At 40.3% G+C, this 16,990-nt stretch overlaps 1 long non-coding RNA gene across 1 annotated transcript; it reads left to right on the top strand.

Moving 5' to 3' along the window:
• Positions 1-1,223: 1,223 nt before the first annotated feature.
• LOC130012104 (uncharacterized) lies at positions 1,224-6,673 on the top strand. The gene is made up of 3 exons (XR_008787399.1): positions 1,224-1,307; positions 1,928-2,043; positions 6,461-6,673. It is a non-coding gene; the product is annotated as an uncharacterized LOC130012104 (long non-coding RNA).
• Positions 6,674-16,990: the final 10,317 nt, after the last annotated feature.

Here is a 16,990-nt window from a genome sequence, read left to right as displayed (position 1 = left end):
TTTTTTGAATAATATAATAAGGTTACCTTACCTCGGGAGTTACTAACTGAAACTCCCCCGATGAATGATACGCGCCTAGTTTTATAGTCGAAGCATGCACGTGCGCGATAGTTGATTGGCTCGCTAACGCCAAGCAAGTACATACAATTGATGAGTTTGGGCGACTAGTTTGAAATTCTTTATGCACATCGGGCGACACTACCACACATGATTAAGCAATACGAACACGATAATGATCAAAAAAAAATATCCTTGATCATCTTGGTGGTAGTAACCTTATACACTATTATGGCACTACGACATCAAAGCTGACGATGAAAAACAAGTTTGATGCAAGCTACGCTCGGCAACATTGTCTTTGTTTCAATCTGAATCCCCTAACTTTTAAAATTGTCATTACGGCCCTGCTACTACGGTGTTTACTCCGGTTAAAAGACGTCATTATAATCTCACTTAACTTTAAGGTACCTCCCATAGTTCTCTTAAAGTTAAGTGGATTTTTCTCACTTAAACTGGCCTTTGAATACCACTTAAAGACTAACACTTAAAAGTTAAGGCGGCTTAATTTTTAAGGGAAAATTTAATACTTAACATTGCCTTTGAATACCACTTACCCTTAACTTACAGGAAGTTACGTATATTTAAGTGAAATCTAGTAGTTAAGTGACTATCTTAGACTTACGATATCTTTTGAATACAGACCCAGGTCTAAACCTAAAAACTAAGCAGCTCTGATGGACAGGTGGATACGAGACAAAATTGGGACATTGCTGCACTGGATAGTTTTTGCTATTTCGATGTATGTAGAAGAATAAAAGATGCCGGGAGGGGAGGGGGCGTATCCCCTGGGATACTCCTCTAGTCAAGCGTCTGAATCGAACCCCAAACCACTACTTATTTCCATTTCGGCATTCGATTAGCCCACATCAACGGATCAATGGATACAATAGTATTTTATAGGTTTTGGTCGTTTGTTGTTTATTTAATATAAACTTTATATCGATGTTTGTAAATCCAATAATCCCTTTATACATTATTTATGTAGCCGATCAACAAATAACTGGCGAGGCATACTGCTATAGTGAAATGGAATTGTACGCGGATGGTGAACGATATACACATCAATATGATAACTCAAGGGAGTTTCCGTCATTCATCAACATACCAAGCAGTACACAACTGGTAGCAATCAGGTGTAAGAATGTGGGAGGGGTGCATGGCCTCAATGTTGGCTTGAGTAACGGTGTTAGAACTGATACAACCTGGAAATGTTCAGATGAAGAGGAAGAAGGTTGGAACACTGTCGAGTAAGTAGAAACGTCGGCTGATATAATGTTCTATATAATAGTAATGTCGTAACCTGTTTCTGCTAACGATTTGGGTAGTCATGGTGGCTCAGTGAGCACGGCGCTGACTCGCTAGTCTGGAGATTGGTGTGGTGTCTCCTTGTCAGTGGTACAGGGCGGAGGGCTGGGCATGGAACAACATCTTGTCGTTCAGTTGGTACAAAAGAAGAACGTTAAACCCCATTTTATTTCGCACGAATATGTCAGAAAGCAGACCGTTTTGTATTAATATGTCAGAGAGCAGACCGTTTTGTATTAATATGTCAGAAAGCAAGCCGTCTTGTATTATTATGTCAGAGAGCAAGCCGTCTTGTATTAATATGTCAGAAAGCAAGCCGTCTTGTATTAATATGTCAGAGAGCAAACCATCTTGTATTATTATGTCAGAAAGCAGACCGTTTTGTATTAGTATGTCAGAAAGCAGACCGTTTTGTATTAATATGTCAGAAAGCAGACCGTTTTGTATTAATATGTCAGAGAGCAAGTCAGCTTGTATTAATATGTCAGAGAGCACGCCGTCTTTTATTAAGTGTTTTATTTTTATATTAAAAAGTTTTCTAATCGCAATAACATTATTACAGATTTAACGACAGTGCTTGGAATAACGCAAAACCTGTACATGTTTCAAATGTTGATTGGATTTGGACGACTGAGAATCCACTACAAAAGGGCACCATCTACTGTAGAAAGTCTATACGTAAGTATACTAGGGGTGGACCTCCACCACCAAAGTAATATTCGATCTAGATTTTTATATTTATTCTTCAACATAATCCCCCTTGACATCAATACACTTGTTATATCGTTTCTCCAGCACATTTAACTCGTCAGAAAACTAGTTTGTCACATGATCCTAACAAGAGCTCCATAAAGTGATGACCTCTCATCATCCTCTCTAAGTCTGCGATTACCGAGGGCAGATTTGAGTTGTGGGAAGAAGAAAAAGTCAGAGGGAGGAGGTAGATCTGGAGTATGGGCTGAGTTACAGAGGACCTGGTTGTCTGTTCAACTCAGGATCTATTTCCAAACATTGTCTTTCGTCTAACAATGTGTGGATGGAAGTGTTCCGAGGTACCCGTGAGAATTTTCGAGTCCCATTCTAAATTAGACAAAAACTTTGTATTTCTAAGTGGAAGTTAAAGTCGTTTCGTGGCCACGCTTTCCAGGTCGCTGCATTTTTAAAGTGGAATAAACCTCCGCTAAATCTCCACAGAAATCCTAACTCTATCAATTTAAATCTTTCTTGAAAACTGAACTGTTTGGATTATATACTGAGCGCCATGGGAAACGCATCACTTAGTTTTTCGTATAACAAAATGATCCTGTAAACATATCTTATTTATTTTGCTTCTTATTGTGAACAATATTCAAAGGGGAACACATCAATAACAACACATTTGTACACTTATGGATGTTTAATCTGTAATCAACGGTACAAAGTCAGAGGGGTCAGAACCAAAAGTATGACACTGATGTCAGTAGCGCGTGTGTCCTCCACGGGCTCTTACGCACGCTGTGCAGCGACGTCGCATGGAATTTACCGATGTTTGAAAGAAGGCCTGGGGCAAATTGTTCCATTCTTGGACAAGAGCAGCTTCTAAAGCAGCAATGGTGTGCATCTGTGGTTTCCGATACAGACGGCGTCCACTCTCATACCAGACATGTTCTATCGGTGCCATGTCCGGAGACATGGCTTGCCAGTCCAAGACATTGATGTTATTAGCAGCGGACGTGCATTATCCTGTTCCTTTTGGATGTCTATTCTAACTAAACAAATATTACGTTATCAATTGGCCTGTTGGAGATTGTAAAAATAGATTGCCAGGCAGGGAGAAATGGGTCAACCGGAGGACCCTGAGAAAACCCACGTACTCCTTGTCACGTACAACCGGGGATTAGAAACCACGCCAGTTGACTCAATGACAGACCTTATGATACAATGCGCATGCGCTAACCATTTGACCACATCGCCCCCCCCCCCCACATACGACCGTATACTAACATTTAGTACACAAAATATTAAATATCGGGGGCCATAAATCTGGAAGTAATTATCGGAAATCATTGAAAATAGGATTCACCTTAATCGTTTAGCCTCCAGAGCGTGGACATTGGACGGACAGACAGACTGAGAAACGGGGGGCTACGACAATGTACGACATGTGAGCGTACAAAAAAAGTGTCAAAAACCTGAAATCAGCAAATAGTGTTACACAATTGACATTATTCAGGAAAATGTCACGTAACACCTTCCAGACATGAAATCGATTAACATCCTTATCAGATTTATGACCCGCAGATGGTTGACATTGGAACTGGCTTGACACGACCAACGGCCACGCTGAAGTCGTTAGTGCAGTCATTAATCATCACAGCTGACTTGGGTTACGTAACGTCCTTTGTCTAGTAAAGCAATCTGTACTGAAAGCGTAACCTGGTATTATATATATAAACCTCGGTATCCCCAGTGTTCTCATACCGTTCTACTCCACTACTACTCCCCCCGATTTACCCAGGGGTTAGTTGAGTAGAACGGATTGAAACCACTGGGGATACAAGAGAGATAGAGAGAAATGGGGTTTAACGTCCACTCGACACAAACTAGGTCATTTCGGGACTAACATATGGTTTAATTTTATTTCTATAATTCGCTTGCGCGTAGGGGTCTTTAGCAGTGGGAGGAAACCGGAGGACCCGGAGAAAATCCACGAGGTTGGACAGGCGACCCTACTCCTTGTCACGTACAACCGGGGATTCGAAACCATGCCAGTCAACTCTATGACAGACTTTATGATACAGCGCGCGCACGCTAACCATTAAGCCATCCACCCCCCCCCCCCCCCCACTGGGAATACCTCGAATGATATTATATAATAACCAGCTGCAACCTCCAGCCACTATATGGTCTGAAATATAACACCTGTCCGTAGCTGATTGGTAATAATAATAATAATCGTTTTCTATAGCGCTGAACATTCAGTCAGTCTGACTGCTCTGTGGCGCTTTTGGTCAAAAACTATCTGTACGATCGGGGCATTAACCCATTCCAGATGGAATACCGACCAATCCGGTTACTGTGCGTGGGTGTGGTATCTGGAGTTCAAGGCTGGGCATCCATCTTGCCCAATACTATATAAGGCCAGATTAAACGATTGTAGTCAATCTGGTAACAAGACTGCTACCAGACACAGAACCTGTTAACTAAGTATTATTCAACAAGTCTTGTAGATGATATGTTTAAAAAAGAATAAAAGTATTATATGATGTTTAAACCAGTGTTGGGCTCGCTAGCCTGGAGGTCGGGTGTTCGATCCCTGCACTGGCCGAGAAAGTTCATCCCGATTTTCCGGCGTGGTTCCCCCTTGTCAGTGATGCAGGACGGAGGGCCTGACAAGGACAGCTGTCTAGTCCTTCGGATGAGACGAAAAACCGAGGTCCCGTGTATACATTGGAATGCACGTAAAAGATCCCTTGGCAGTTGGAATTCGATATAAGAGTAGGCGATATTGCCGCTGCCCGGGCAAAATTTCCCTCATAGCACACTGTATGGCGTATGCCCGTCTTCATTAGCCCAGTATAGGAGCAGAACAGTAGGACGTTAAACCCCATTTCATTTCATTTCATTTCATTTAAACCAGTGTTGGTATCAAGAACCTGACATAAAGACCCAAAAGTGTAACAATAGGCATAAAATACATTTATCAGAATGCCAATCCAAACTTCTTAAAATTGTATTTCAAAAACCTGAAATTGGAATGATTTAATTTGTATACATAGTAAATAAACAGACATAAACTGGCTATATTCAGGTTATGGACCCCTCCCCAATCTGCTGAGTAAACAACATTATATGACGTGCAGAATAATGTATCGATACCTGTTACAGACGAATTGGTAAAGTTGTTTTGAGTGTGTAAGATAGTTATCGACCTTGACCTCGGGGACAAATAAGATAAACATCAGAGCTCCCGCAATTTGCACGTTTCAGTGTACAGCTTTGCATGTGCTCGAGTATTCATCTAACTTGAACCCCTCTGCCTCATTCGATAACCCTTACATATTACTTATTATTATTACAGTATTTGGAACAAGTACTGCAATCACCACAATAGCAGGGCCATTTTCCTAAACCACCACAGTATATTTGTCAAGTTCCCCAACCAACCTCCACAGTAGAGGAGTCAAGTTCCCCAACCACCACAGTAGTGGAGCTAAGTACTGCAACGACCACAGTAGTGGAGCTAAGAACTGCAACCACCACAGTTGTGTAGCTAAGTATTGCAACCACAACAGCATGGGGGCTAAATACTGCAACCACCACAGTAGTGGAGCTAAGTACTGCAACGATCACAGTAGTGGAGCTAAGTACTGCAAACACCACAGTAGTGGAGCTAAGTACTGCAACCACAACTGTAGTGGAGTCAAGTTCACCAACCAACACAGTAGTAGACAATATTGGTATCAGTCATTATCACATATGTGATAGAACTGGTTAAACACGTTCCAAATATATTTGCTACGATAGATGCGTAATGAACGTTTCAAATAAAAGGAAGTGACGAAAGCAAAAGGAAAACACGAGTTATCCTTTTATATAACTGACTGAAGTGACGAGTGATAACAGATACACGGGCGAATTTCTGCTCACTTATAATTCCTTCGAAGAAAACAAGTTGTTATACGAGACTGTGAGAGGATAATGTAACAATTCAAAAAAGTAATTGAATGTAACTAGATAGGAGAAAACTAGAAAACTAGAAATAGTTCGTGCATTCCCTTGTTTTTATTCATTCTATACTTAATAAAACAATTATTAACACAACATACGCTACAGTTTTAACATTTTGTTTTCAAATTTGGTGTCAAGTATTGTAATAGTATGAAGACGAACTCTATCGATATTCATCACTCCGTAACAAAGGTTATATTACTTGAAGGCAGATTCTTATCACATGTGGTGAACAACCACGTTTTCCTTTCAGATAAGCTGCTGTCTATGGATATCTGTATTTCAAGACATGGCGGCTGTGTGGGCGTATCGCTACGCTTTTATTTATTTATATATAGACGGAACAGTGCCTTTAAAATGCATTATTTATTATTTTCGTTTTCAGTCCGAAGTATCTATTATCGAAAGGCTTCATACAGTAAATCTAATGTTGTGATTAACACCTGTGACCCAAGTAGATTTCTGGAATCAATTTATACGTCTCGGAAAATGGAGTGCGTCAGAGCCTGTACAGCGAATACTGATTGTAAGCGATATTTGTATTGTTCACGTAATTCATCCTGTAAACTATATCAAGATGGCGGAGTTTGTGTTATGTCTGGTGATACAACTGGTTGTTCCTGTTACACACAGGTTAGTAGTTTATATTAAAATCAATTAAAGATACATTATGTTTAAGCGCAAAATCTACCTATTGCTCTTCTTTATCTTTTCTTTAAATGATATAGAATTATTATTTATACATTTATTAACATGTCAATCACATAATCAACTCTCTAGAGCATCGGGTGGCAGAAATTTAAATGGATTGGGATTTACAACTTTAACGATAACATGGATAATTGAGACTTACATGCACCGCTATCCGGCACCGTTGCTACAATGATAAACAATCAACGCTACATCTTCCAACACTCATAAATTCGCACAGAATAATGTAATTTGAATGAACTTTTCAATATATTCATTTTTCATTATCTATTTATGAACTAGTATATGGCAAGAACGACGAACTATGTATCTAAATCTTACACACTGCATCTTTAACAAGAAATTTGATTGAGTTAAATGGCCGTGGGTAGATAATGTGGACCAAGGTTATGCCAATATGACAAGTTACCGATTATTTCCCTTTAGCCAAGGAGAATCAAACCCTAATCATCATTTACTTGTGTGATAAAACTATACCACCCACCTCGTCAATCGTTAGTAGTAATTAATAGAAAAGTTGACTTAAGTTTCAGTAGTTTCTCCCATACCCTTTCACCCACCGGTTCCTCATCACTCACAATTAGACACCACCCCACCTCCCTGTTCCTCTATGTGGCTGTTTTAAGTCATGGGTTGTCTGCTTTAGTCGCTTAGATGTGCGAGCATAAATAAATCCTGACCATATTACCCAGTTGATCAATTAACCGACTATTCCCCATATGCGTCAAGTTGTGTACACGGGCCTGTGAGAAAACATACCACCCAGTAGTAACAATTCTCTGTAGTATAATTACTGATTATTACTGACTGACGTTTTCGCTAGGATCCTCTAGTTGTATTTTTTATTTCACAGAACATTCGTTGTGAAGATACCGATTGTACCTGTCCTTTAGGTAAATATGGAGAAGGCTGTCACGACATCATATCAGGTAAAATAAACATCCACTTCTGAGTTCATGTTTAACAGTTATAAAGTTTTAATGCATGTGTATATTTTCAAATATACAAATATACAGATGCTTTGTATATATTATAAATTCTATGTGAATACAGAACGAGAGAGAGAAATGAGGTTTAACGTCCACACGACTCCCACTAGGTCAATTCAGGACTAACACAGGGTTCAATTGTATTTCAATAGTTCGCTTGCTTGACTCAATGACAGAGCTTGTGATTTCACGCTCAATCACTAAACCACTATACCATCCAACTCCCAATACAGACAGAACAACTGAATCCGGAGATGGGCTGTGAGAAAGAATTAATATTATACCAAACGGACATTATTCTATTTAAGACATTTTAACAATGAAATTTGCATATGAGGGGAGTCACGGTGATTCAGTGGATACGACGTTGGCTCGCTAACCTAGAGGTCCCGTGTTCGATCCTCGATCAGGACTTTCCGGCGTGGTCCTCCTTGTTAGTTATGCAGGGCGGGAGGTCTGGCAAGGGACGACGTATAGTCAGTCGGATGGGACGAAAAACCGTGTTATTCAGTATTTCTGAACTTTGAGCAATGTTATTTATTCATTGTGTTTCAGATTGCACCGAAGGTTCACAGAAAGGTTTGAGATCCACTAATGATGTATTGACCACCATAAAGCCGCTTGCATCTCCTGATTCTTTTGAAGTACTGTGTACATTTGACTATGGTGGATGGACTGGAATACTAGGTCGTAATAAGGACTGTTTATTTGAGAACTTCAATAGAACTCTGGAAGAATATGAAGAGGGTTTTGGCAATGTTACGCCTAACAAATGGCTAGGTTTGAAACAAGTCCTATATCTACTTGATAATCCGAACAATGCCTACAAATTACGGGTAGTCCTGGTTAAGCCAGATGCGTCAACTTGCGTCAGCCAGTACTCCAATTTTCTTATTGGTAATAAATCGGCATCCTACACATTATATATTAGTGGCTACACTGGGGTTGGAACATCATGTGGGGACAGTTTGACAGGTACTATAAGCTTGAACAACAATCCCTTCACTACATACGATGTTGATTATACTGGAAACTTGGAATGTGCCAAGAGATTCGGGGGCGGATGGTGGTATGCTAGTCATGTCGACTGCACCAGTAGCCTTTTAACCGGATCAATGAATGGCTCCAGAACAGATAATTTTTGGAATGAAAGCCTGTCAGATTCTGCATTGAATCAAATATATTTACAATTACAAAGGAATTGATAAATCCATTGAGAGTGACATTATCAATTTCAGCAAGATGAACAATGTACATGTACCTAATTGTGTATCAGAAGATACATACGGTTTAATTTGAACAAATATACGATGTAACTGAATAATTAAGCCACCTTTAATTCGAAATATAATTAATCTATACTAATACTGTAATTGTCGTTTGTACACGGTGAACAGTCCATATGCTGATTACACTATTTTGCCTATACCGTTTTTTTAGGACTTCGAATTTTGTCTAATGGTTTAGATTGTTCGTACTTGGTTTTATTTTATTTGTTGGTTTGTCTGTTCAGGGTTGGCGGTTACACTAGGGCTGTCCCGAGGCTGGGATTCGATATATAGGGGTAGCTCGAACCGCGTAGTAACATAGGCCTGGTGGCGTTGGACTACCGCTTCCAGTTTCGGGGATATAGTACTTTCAACACGTGCAGCGCCCGGACATCCTCTTGTTTTAAATAAAATCAACCTAAAATAACTCTGACTCACTAATTATCGAAAATGGAAAAACTGGCCTGAACTCCTCGACAATTTAAAAATCGCTAGTGCCTCTTTACTTTTTGGAATGGTGCTTGAATTCTTGAAATCAACATTATACTATCATTTAAGATTGTTACTTGTTGCACCTATCATCATCAATATCCCCAATCCTTTCAGACAGAGAAATGAAATGGGGTTTAACGTCCTACTGTTCTGGACAGATTGGGCTATAATGAAGACGGCATCGGCTATACCGTGTAAATTGAAGGAAATTTCGCCCGGACAGCGACACTACGGTCTACTCATATATCGAATTCTAACTGCCAACGATTATTGTACGTGCACACCAACGGGACTTCCTCTGTTACTCGTCCCACCGGAGCGACTGGACACTGTCCGTCCTACGTCACTGACAAGGGGGAACCACACCAGCAAATCTTGATGAACTGTCGCGGTCGACACCGGGATCGAACGCAGGACCTGTTCAATGTTAGCGAGCCAACGTCTTACTCACTGACCCACCGCGCACAGCTCGAGGGATAGTGTTGTAAAACTCTACTAGCCCCGGGGATACCACAAATAACAAACAGGCTACCCAAAAAACTTACGAGGCTACTAATAATAACTTACGACCCATCAAAAAGAATTACGAGGCTACCAATAATAACTTACGGGCAAGTGACCTATTTAACCTTGCCAGTCCTGTTAAAAAACAGTTTACGCCCCTTTCCTGGCTAGGCAGGGGGATTTTGCAAAGACAGCAACATTTCTGCCTCCTCGTCATTCTATTTGTAATGGAGGATACGGGTGGACCTGGGTTTATCTTGCCATCCGCAAGATTAAACCATACTTTACTTGGCCGCTACGAATGCTAAATCCATTGAGGCGTGGTATGTATTTTCTATATGTCCTGATATATTTGCTGTGGGAGTCTAAATGATGCTGTCTACGGAACATTTGACTACAAGTGAGTAAATGAAATGGAATGGGGTTTAACGTCTTACTGTTCTGCTCCAACTGGGCTAAAGACTAGCATACACCATGTAGTGTGCTCTGAGGGAAATTTTGTCAGGACAGCGCTACGGCCTACTCTTATTTCGATTTCCAAGTGTCAAGGTTCTTTTACGTGCACACCAATGTGTTACGAAACCTCGGTTTTTCGTTGGCTTACTAAGTAAGACCTAGCCTTACTAATCTGAAAGATGGGACGAAAAACCAAGGTCCTGTATACACATTTGGGTGAACTTAAAGGAAACCTCGACAGTTGAAATTCGATGTGAGAGTAAGTCGGTCAAAATTCAAACCATAGTACACTATATTCATGCCCGTCTTCATATATACAGTTCTTTATGCCAAGTTGTAATTTAAAATATAAAATTGCAGCGTTTTTGCGTCAAAATGGCCCTCAAATTGCGATTCCTAAACTTTTGTAGAAATCACCCTGGACACAAAAACGCTACGGGTTTAAATTAATGACAATTTGACATAAAGAAGAGTATATGGGTAAATCGGGAAATCCTGGGAAAGTTCAAGACTGGAAGAAATGAACTGGGATAATGAAAACAAACATACGAAAGAGAGAAATGGGGTTTAACATCTACTCGACACAAACTAGGTTATTTTAGGACTAACATATGCTTCAATTTTATTTCAATCTACATCAATGATGAGGGGAATTTTGATACCATTATACACAGAAACTCAGCTTGACAGTTCCACGGAATCAGATTGGAATATCCGTAGATTCTCAAGAAACAATGTCGAGAAAGTCCACGAGCTAAGGCAGGTATCCTAACTTCTGAGTATTAGTGTTAGATCGAAACCAATTGATTAAATGACAGACCTTACGGTCTGAAGCTCACACATTAGACCACTAGTGGGAGGAAAATGGAAGACCCTAAGAAAACCCGTGCGGATTAAGGGATCGCGCAGCGGAGGCTATTCCTTACGAAGGGCTTTAATGATAGGGGTTCGATAGCTTGTTTGATTGTTTTACTAAACTAAAGGAATACATATTATATAGAGAATCTCCTACCAGTCTTTTTTGATATAAAAAAATATCAACACAAGTTGATAAAGTAACAAAACACGAAGCAACTACTGTAATAGGTGTACTTCCAGTTTGTGTATCTCAAGTTTTCCATGGTGAATCTCATACGTGCTTTTGAGATAGCGGTTGCCACATGTTGCTCCATCTGTGGTAAAAGGCGTTCTACTCAACGAAAATTTGGGGAAATTTAGAGCCGGTCTAAGAGACGAGAATTAACATTATAGACACACGGGAATGAATACATTAATAGTGATCATTTGCCATTATAGCCTTATTAAGGGAAGCAACTCTATTTAGAATATGGATGCGGACCACCATTAATTTATCCATTAACTTCAATGGTAATTCTGGCCTCTTTGTCTACCCCAACTTTTCGCCAACTTTTCGTATGACTGAATGCTTTTCACTACAGACAGAGTAATCAATGGTCATGTCTTTGCACTGAAATTTGTATGAGGTTGTTAATTTATTTAATTATTATTGAGATGGCCAGGGCGTTTAATGCGTGCGCTTTAGGTCATAAAGTTCGACATTGAGTCTGGTGTCGTTATTTCGATTTGTCACTTTAAGGTTACAAGAAGTAGGGTCACCTGTCCTTTCACTGCTAAAGACCCATACGCACAGTAAAAGGAGTCGACGTTAAAAAGATATCATATTAGTGTCTCAAAGTAGTTGGTAGTTGGTCCCGAGTGAACGTAAAGCCAGCTCTTGTATACTATTCAGAAAAAGTAGGGGATATTTGATTTTTAAGTGTTATTAAAGTCACCTAATGAAACTGACGAAGAAACAAATGACAAAATGAAATGAAGTTCACATTCATCGATTTATTCCAAATGATCGTTAGACTAAGTAAGGCACAGACTGACCATTATAAGGGTAAAATGATACCCGGGGTCAAACAGCAAAGTTACCACAGCATCACAACCAAGTCAGTAACGGGTAAATCCTCCTCTGTTTGCCAAACAAGCATTGATCCGACGTGGCATACTCCTAATGAGACGTCTAAGGTCATTTTGGTCCAGATTGTCCCATTCCTGTTGCAACGCAGCAGCAAGTTCTTGGACATTGGCAGGACGTTGTTGACGTTGACGTAACCTATGTCCAAGCATGTCCCAGACATGCTCGATGGGGGAGAGGTCGGGACTCAGTGCTGGCCAAGGTAATGTGGTGATGTTCTGTTGTTGGAGGTAACCTGTAACGATCCTGGCCCTGTGACATCTTGCGTTGTCATCCTGGAAGATGAAACGGCGGCCATGACGTCGTGCGAACGGCACAACATGGACTGCCAAGATGTTGTCCCGGTAGTACTGGCCTGTAACACGCCCTGCAACAACATGTAAAGCCGTTCTTCCAGCAACAGTGATGCCTCCCCACACCATAACAGAACCACCCCCAAATCGATCATGTCTGATGACGTTAACGTCTTGGAAGCGCTCGTTTCGACGACGCCACACCCTCCTACGTCTGTCCAAAAAATCAACAGTGAACCTTGACTCATCTGAAAACATCACATTGCTCCAGCGTCGATTATCCCAGTGTTGACGATCCCTACACCAACGACGTCTTGCCTGAATGTGATGATCTCTCAAACAAGGGATCACGCGAGGACGTCGGGCGCGAAGGTGACCCCTATGCAGTCGATTCCGAATCGTCTGGCCACTCACTCTCACACTAGTGTCTGTTTGAAGACGAGCGCTGATCTGATTTGCTGTGATGACACGATTTCTCAAGGCCAAGGTACGGATAAATCGATCCTGGGCTTGAGTTGTCGCCCTTGGTCGACCTGAGCGTGGTCTGTCCTGTACAGATTGTGTATCACGGTATCTGGACCATAGCCTGCTTATGACAGACTGAGAAACATTCATCGTCCGCGCCACAACCGCCTGTGTTGTGCCGATCTGTAGCATGCCAAGGGCACGTAACCTTTCATTTTGGGTAAGCCGACGCATATCAAAATTTGTTTTCTGGTCACTAAAACAATTAAACTGATGTTTCCACCCTGGAATTCAATGCCACAATGACTGTAACATTCAAAGTCAGAGTCGTGCAAATCTTGGGTTGGACCCCCATGATGATCCCAAGCATCACCTGCATTCCATGCAGTAGCTATTGGTGCGTTTGGGCGTCACATGTAACTGGAAATGTTTCTTCTGTTAGGTTCTATAGTGACTTTTTTCGTAGTCATTTGCATATTTTAGTATTATGCCCCCAAAATCAAATATTCCCTACTTTTTTTGAATAGTATATATTAACAACGGAGCTCGATTTCCTTTAGATTAAGAGAAGGGCAATCATTTATAGTGGAGAATTCATCGGTTTCAATGAACCTCAACATACCTTCCAATAGGACATACTAAATATCAACTGTTCGCTTATAATACAGCTTTTTGTAATATGATATAAATGTCCAAGCTACGGATCGTCGTCCCGTTCAAGTGTGTCTCTGAAAAGCAAATTATATGAACTTGATCGGCTGTTTCGTATAAATCTCATCGATTTTGTTCATAATGCTACGAGCATTAAGATGAAAGAAATAGCCTAAAATTGTAAGTGTTTAGTATTGGGCCCGGAGTTTGTGGAACGTCGTTGGATAGAAGTATTTGAAGAGTAGAATAATATCGAAAAGACAATTCGTTCCTTATATGAATTAATATCATGTATGGTGGGGGAGGGGTATTGGCAAACGGAGAGCGAAAGGTATTGAAGGGGATGCCGGAATTAAATTGTGGGACGGCGCTTCACGCGAGGCTCAAAACGATTTGTAAATATAAATATCTTCTGAGTAGGTGTGGTGCTTGGGGCAGTGTATAAATTGATAGTACCTATAATAAAAAAAGAAATGTGTTAGGCACGGACCCTTGTAAGTATAGGAGTAGCATGAATTAGATTTATGGTTGTAGTATTTAGAATGAGTCATAATTCCACTTGAGATAGGACTGTGATCATTTATGTACAGGACCTATAATTTGGTGTCTATCATTGTTCATGGTAGCCGGGTCTTCACCCTGCATAAGCGATATCGGTCATCTTAGATTTTCCATCCCTGACCTTAAGAATATTTCGAGGTTAAACGAATAGTTTGTAAATATTTCAACAACTGCGTCAATCTATGTGTGTGGTGAGAACAGTATATAACAAGGGATGGACAGACACAAGCAATTTTCATATGATAAGGGGCCATAATCCTGGACGTTACAGTCCGACATGCGTCAATATCATCAGGAACCGAGATATCTGGGATATAAACACACAGTTTAGGTTTCATCAAAATCGGATAAAAATTGTGACCTTAAGCGGTTCCACAACCTTGGTATTACATACTTTTACACTACTTGCGTACAAGGAGCGGTCATTTTGTCGGGCAGTTTCGGTCCGATTTTCGTTAGGGTGTAACGGGGATCTATGTGGATTTAAAAAATGTGATCACTCAGTGCACAAGCTAAAATCGCGATTTTTCGTACAGCCAGGGGCAACAATCCAGGAAGTTGTCGCCCGGTATGGACAAATATCGAAAGGAACCAAGATCCGTGGGATAAAAACATATTTTTTAAGTTTAATCAGACTTGGATAAAATTGTGACCTTTAGAGTGTCCACATGCCAAAAGTGTAATTTTTCGTACAACCAGGGGTCATAATCCATGAGTTCCTGTCTGATACATGCCAATATCGAACGGAAATGAGATCTTGGCGCGATAACCCTATATTTCAAGTTTCGTCAAAATCGGATAAAATTGTGACCTGTAGTGTCTACAAGCAAATTGTGCACGGACATGGACGACGACCATATACGTTCAAGTGAGCGTATAAAAACTACAAAAGCATCAGTCCATACATCAATTTGGGTTATTTTAATTTCAGTTTCGCATGTCTCTACAGAAAGATCACCATCCTGTAGTGCTAATCTGTTGTTACGCGTGATGGGTGAATTTTCTAACAGCGCAGCCAGCGATGTGCCCAGGTCGGTATTTGTTGGCAGGGAGTAATCTTGGGGAACCCGCCTCTTAATAGCAATGGAGTTCGAGGGGTTCGGACTGATCAAGAACAATCCCGTGAGGTTTTGGCGCAGCTTTACCGTTTTCTTAAATAAACTCTTGATGAAATCTCTGGTAGTTTATGGTAAATGGAAATTGATGTGTCTGTTGTTCGTTGAGGGAATCCATACTATGAATAAAAATTACAGATCTTTACCATGATGAAATATTTTAAAGAGGCGTTGAACACAGTTGACCATGCTTAACCAACGAGTCGATTAAGACTGCAATACTTTCAGCTCGGATTTAGTTTGTGTGCCTCCCAATTACTTCCAATCGTTTCACATTTTGCGAAATTGTCTTGTTGGGCATCTAGCATCTGACTTGCGCAGTCATTACTGATTCCCCATCAGTGCCAAGTCCTCTTAGTTTTATAAATCAAAGTGGCTATTTTTACGGAACCGTAAAGAATATCCTGTAAGCTATTTTTACGTCACTTCCCGTCGCGCCTGCGCATCGGGAGAATTATTGGACTAATTTGGGGCTATTTGTAATTTTACGGCAGTGCAAAAGTTTTTGGGCTTTGTTTAGGGTTAGGGTTAACTTTCAATTGTTTTCATAGTTTTAACAGTTTTTGGACGTCATAAAAACTTTTGGAAGCTAATCCGAACCCTAGCCCTAAAAATAGCCCAGAGATTGTTGTCTACGGCACGCCTTAGAAACAGCCCAAAGATGTCATTGCGTACTACTTTCGAATATTTTCCAGATGCGCGGTGCGACGAAAAGTGCCATAAAAATAGGCTGCATGATATTCTTTACGGTTCTTTAAAATTAGCAACTTTGTTATCAAATTCCGCTTGATTTCGGTATTTTTATTCCATTTTTGTTAATTATTGAGTAATTTTGAATTTTTAATCCCATTAATTTAACTATTATGTAATTTCGAATTTTTAGGAGCATGTATTTTCATTATTGTGCCATTTTAAATTTTAAGGTCCCCTGTACTCATTGGCGTTCACAGAAAGAACCCATGGCAGTTGGAATTCGATATATGAGTAGGCCGTTTCTCTCATAGCACACTGTATGCCTGTCTTCAATAGCCCATCCCTAGCAGAACAGTAAGCCGCAAATTATCTGGAATTTTTAATTTGTTATCCCATGTTTTTAAAATACTGAGTAATTGCTCATTTTTAATCCCATGTATATTAAATATTGTACACTTTCTAATTTTTAATGCCATTTATTTTAAATATTGTTTACTTTCGAATTCAGTTTCCTCCAACTTTAAACTTTTGTTTTCACGTTGTTTATTCTACGGTAGAAGATGTGCGAGTTGTATCATGGGTTTTCCCCGGTTTCCTCGCTCAATACTCCCAAGCTAATTTAAGACATATCATTAAACCATATCTGTACAGCGCAGTTGAAGCTTACGGCTAACCCCCGGATCCATTCACTTTTTTTTAATTGTTTGTTTGGGTATTTCTGAGTATGTTGTCT

Source organism: Patella vulgata, chromosome 3 (assembly GCF_932274485.2).
Source record: "Patella vulgata chromosome 3, xgPatVulg1.2, whole genome shotgun sequence".
NCBI lineage: Eukaryota > Metazoa > Mollusca > Gastropoda > Patellidae > Patella > Patella vulgata.
The sequence above is the reverse complement of the archived record's forward strand: the minus strand, read 5'-3'. Positions and strand labels throughout refer to the sequence as shown.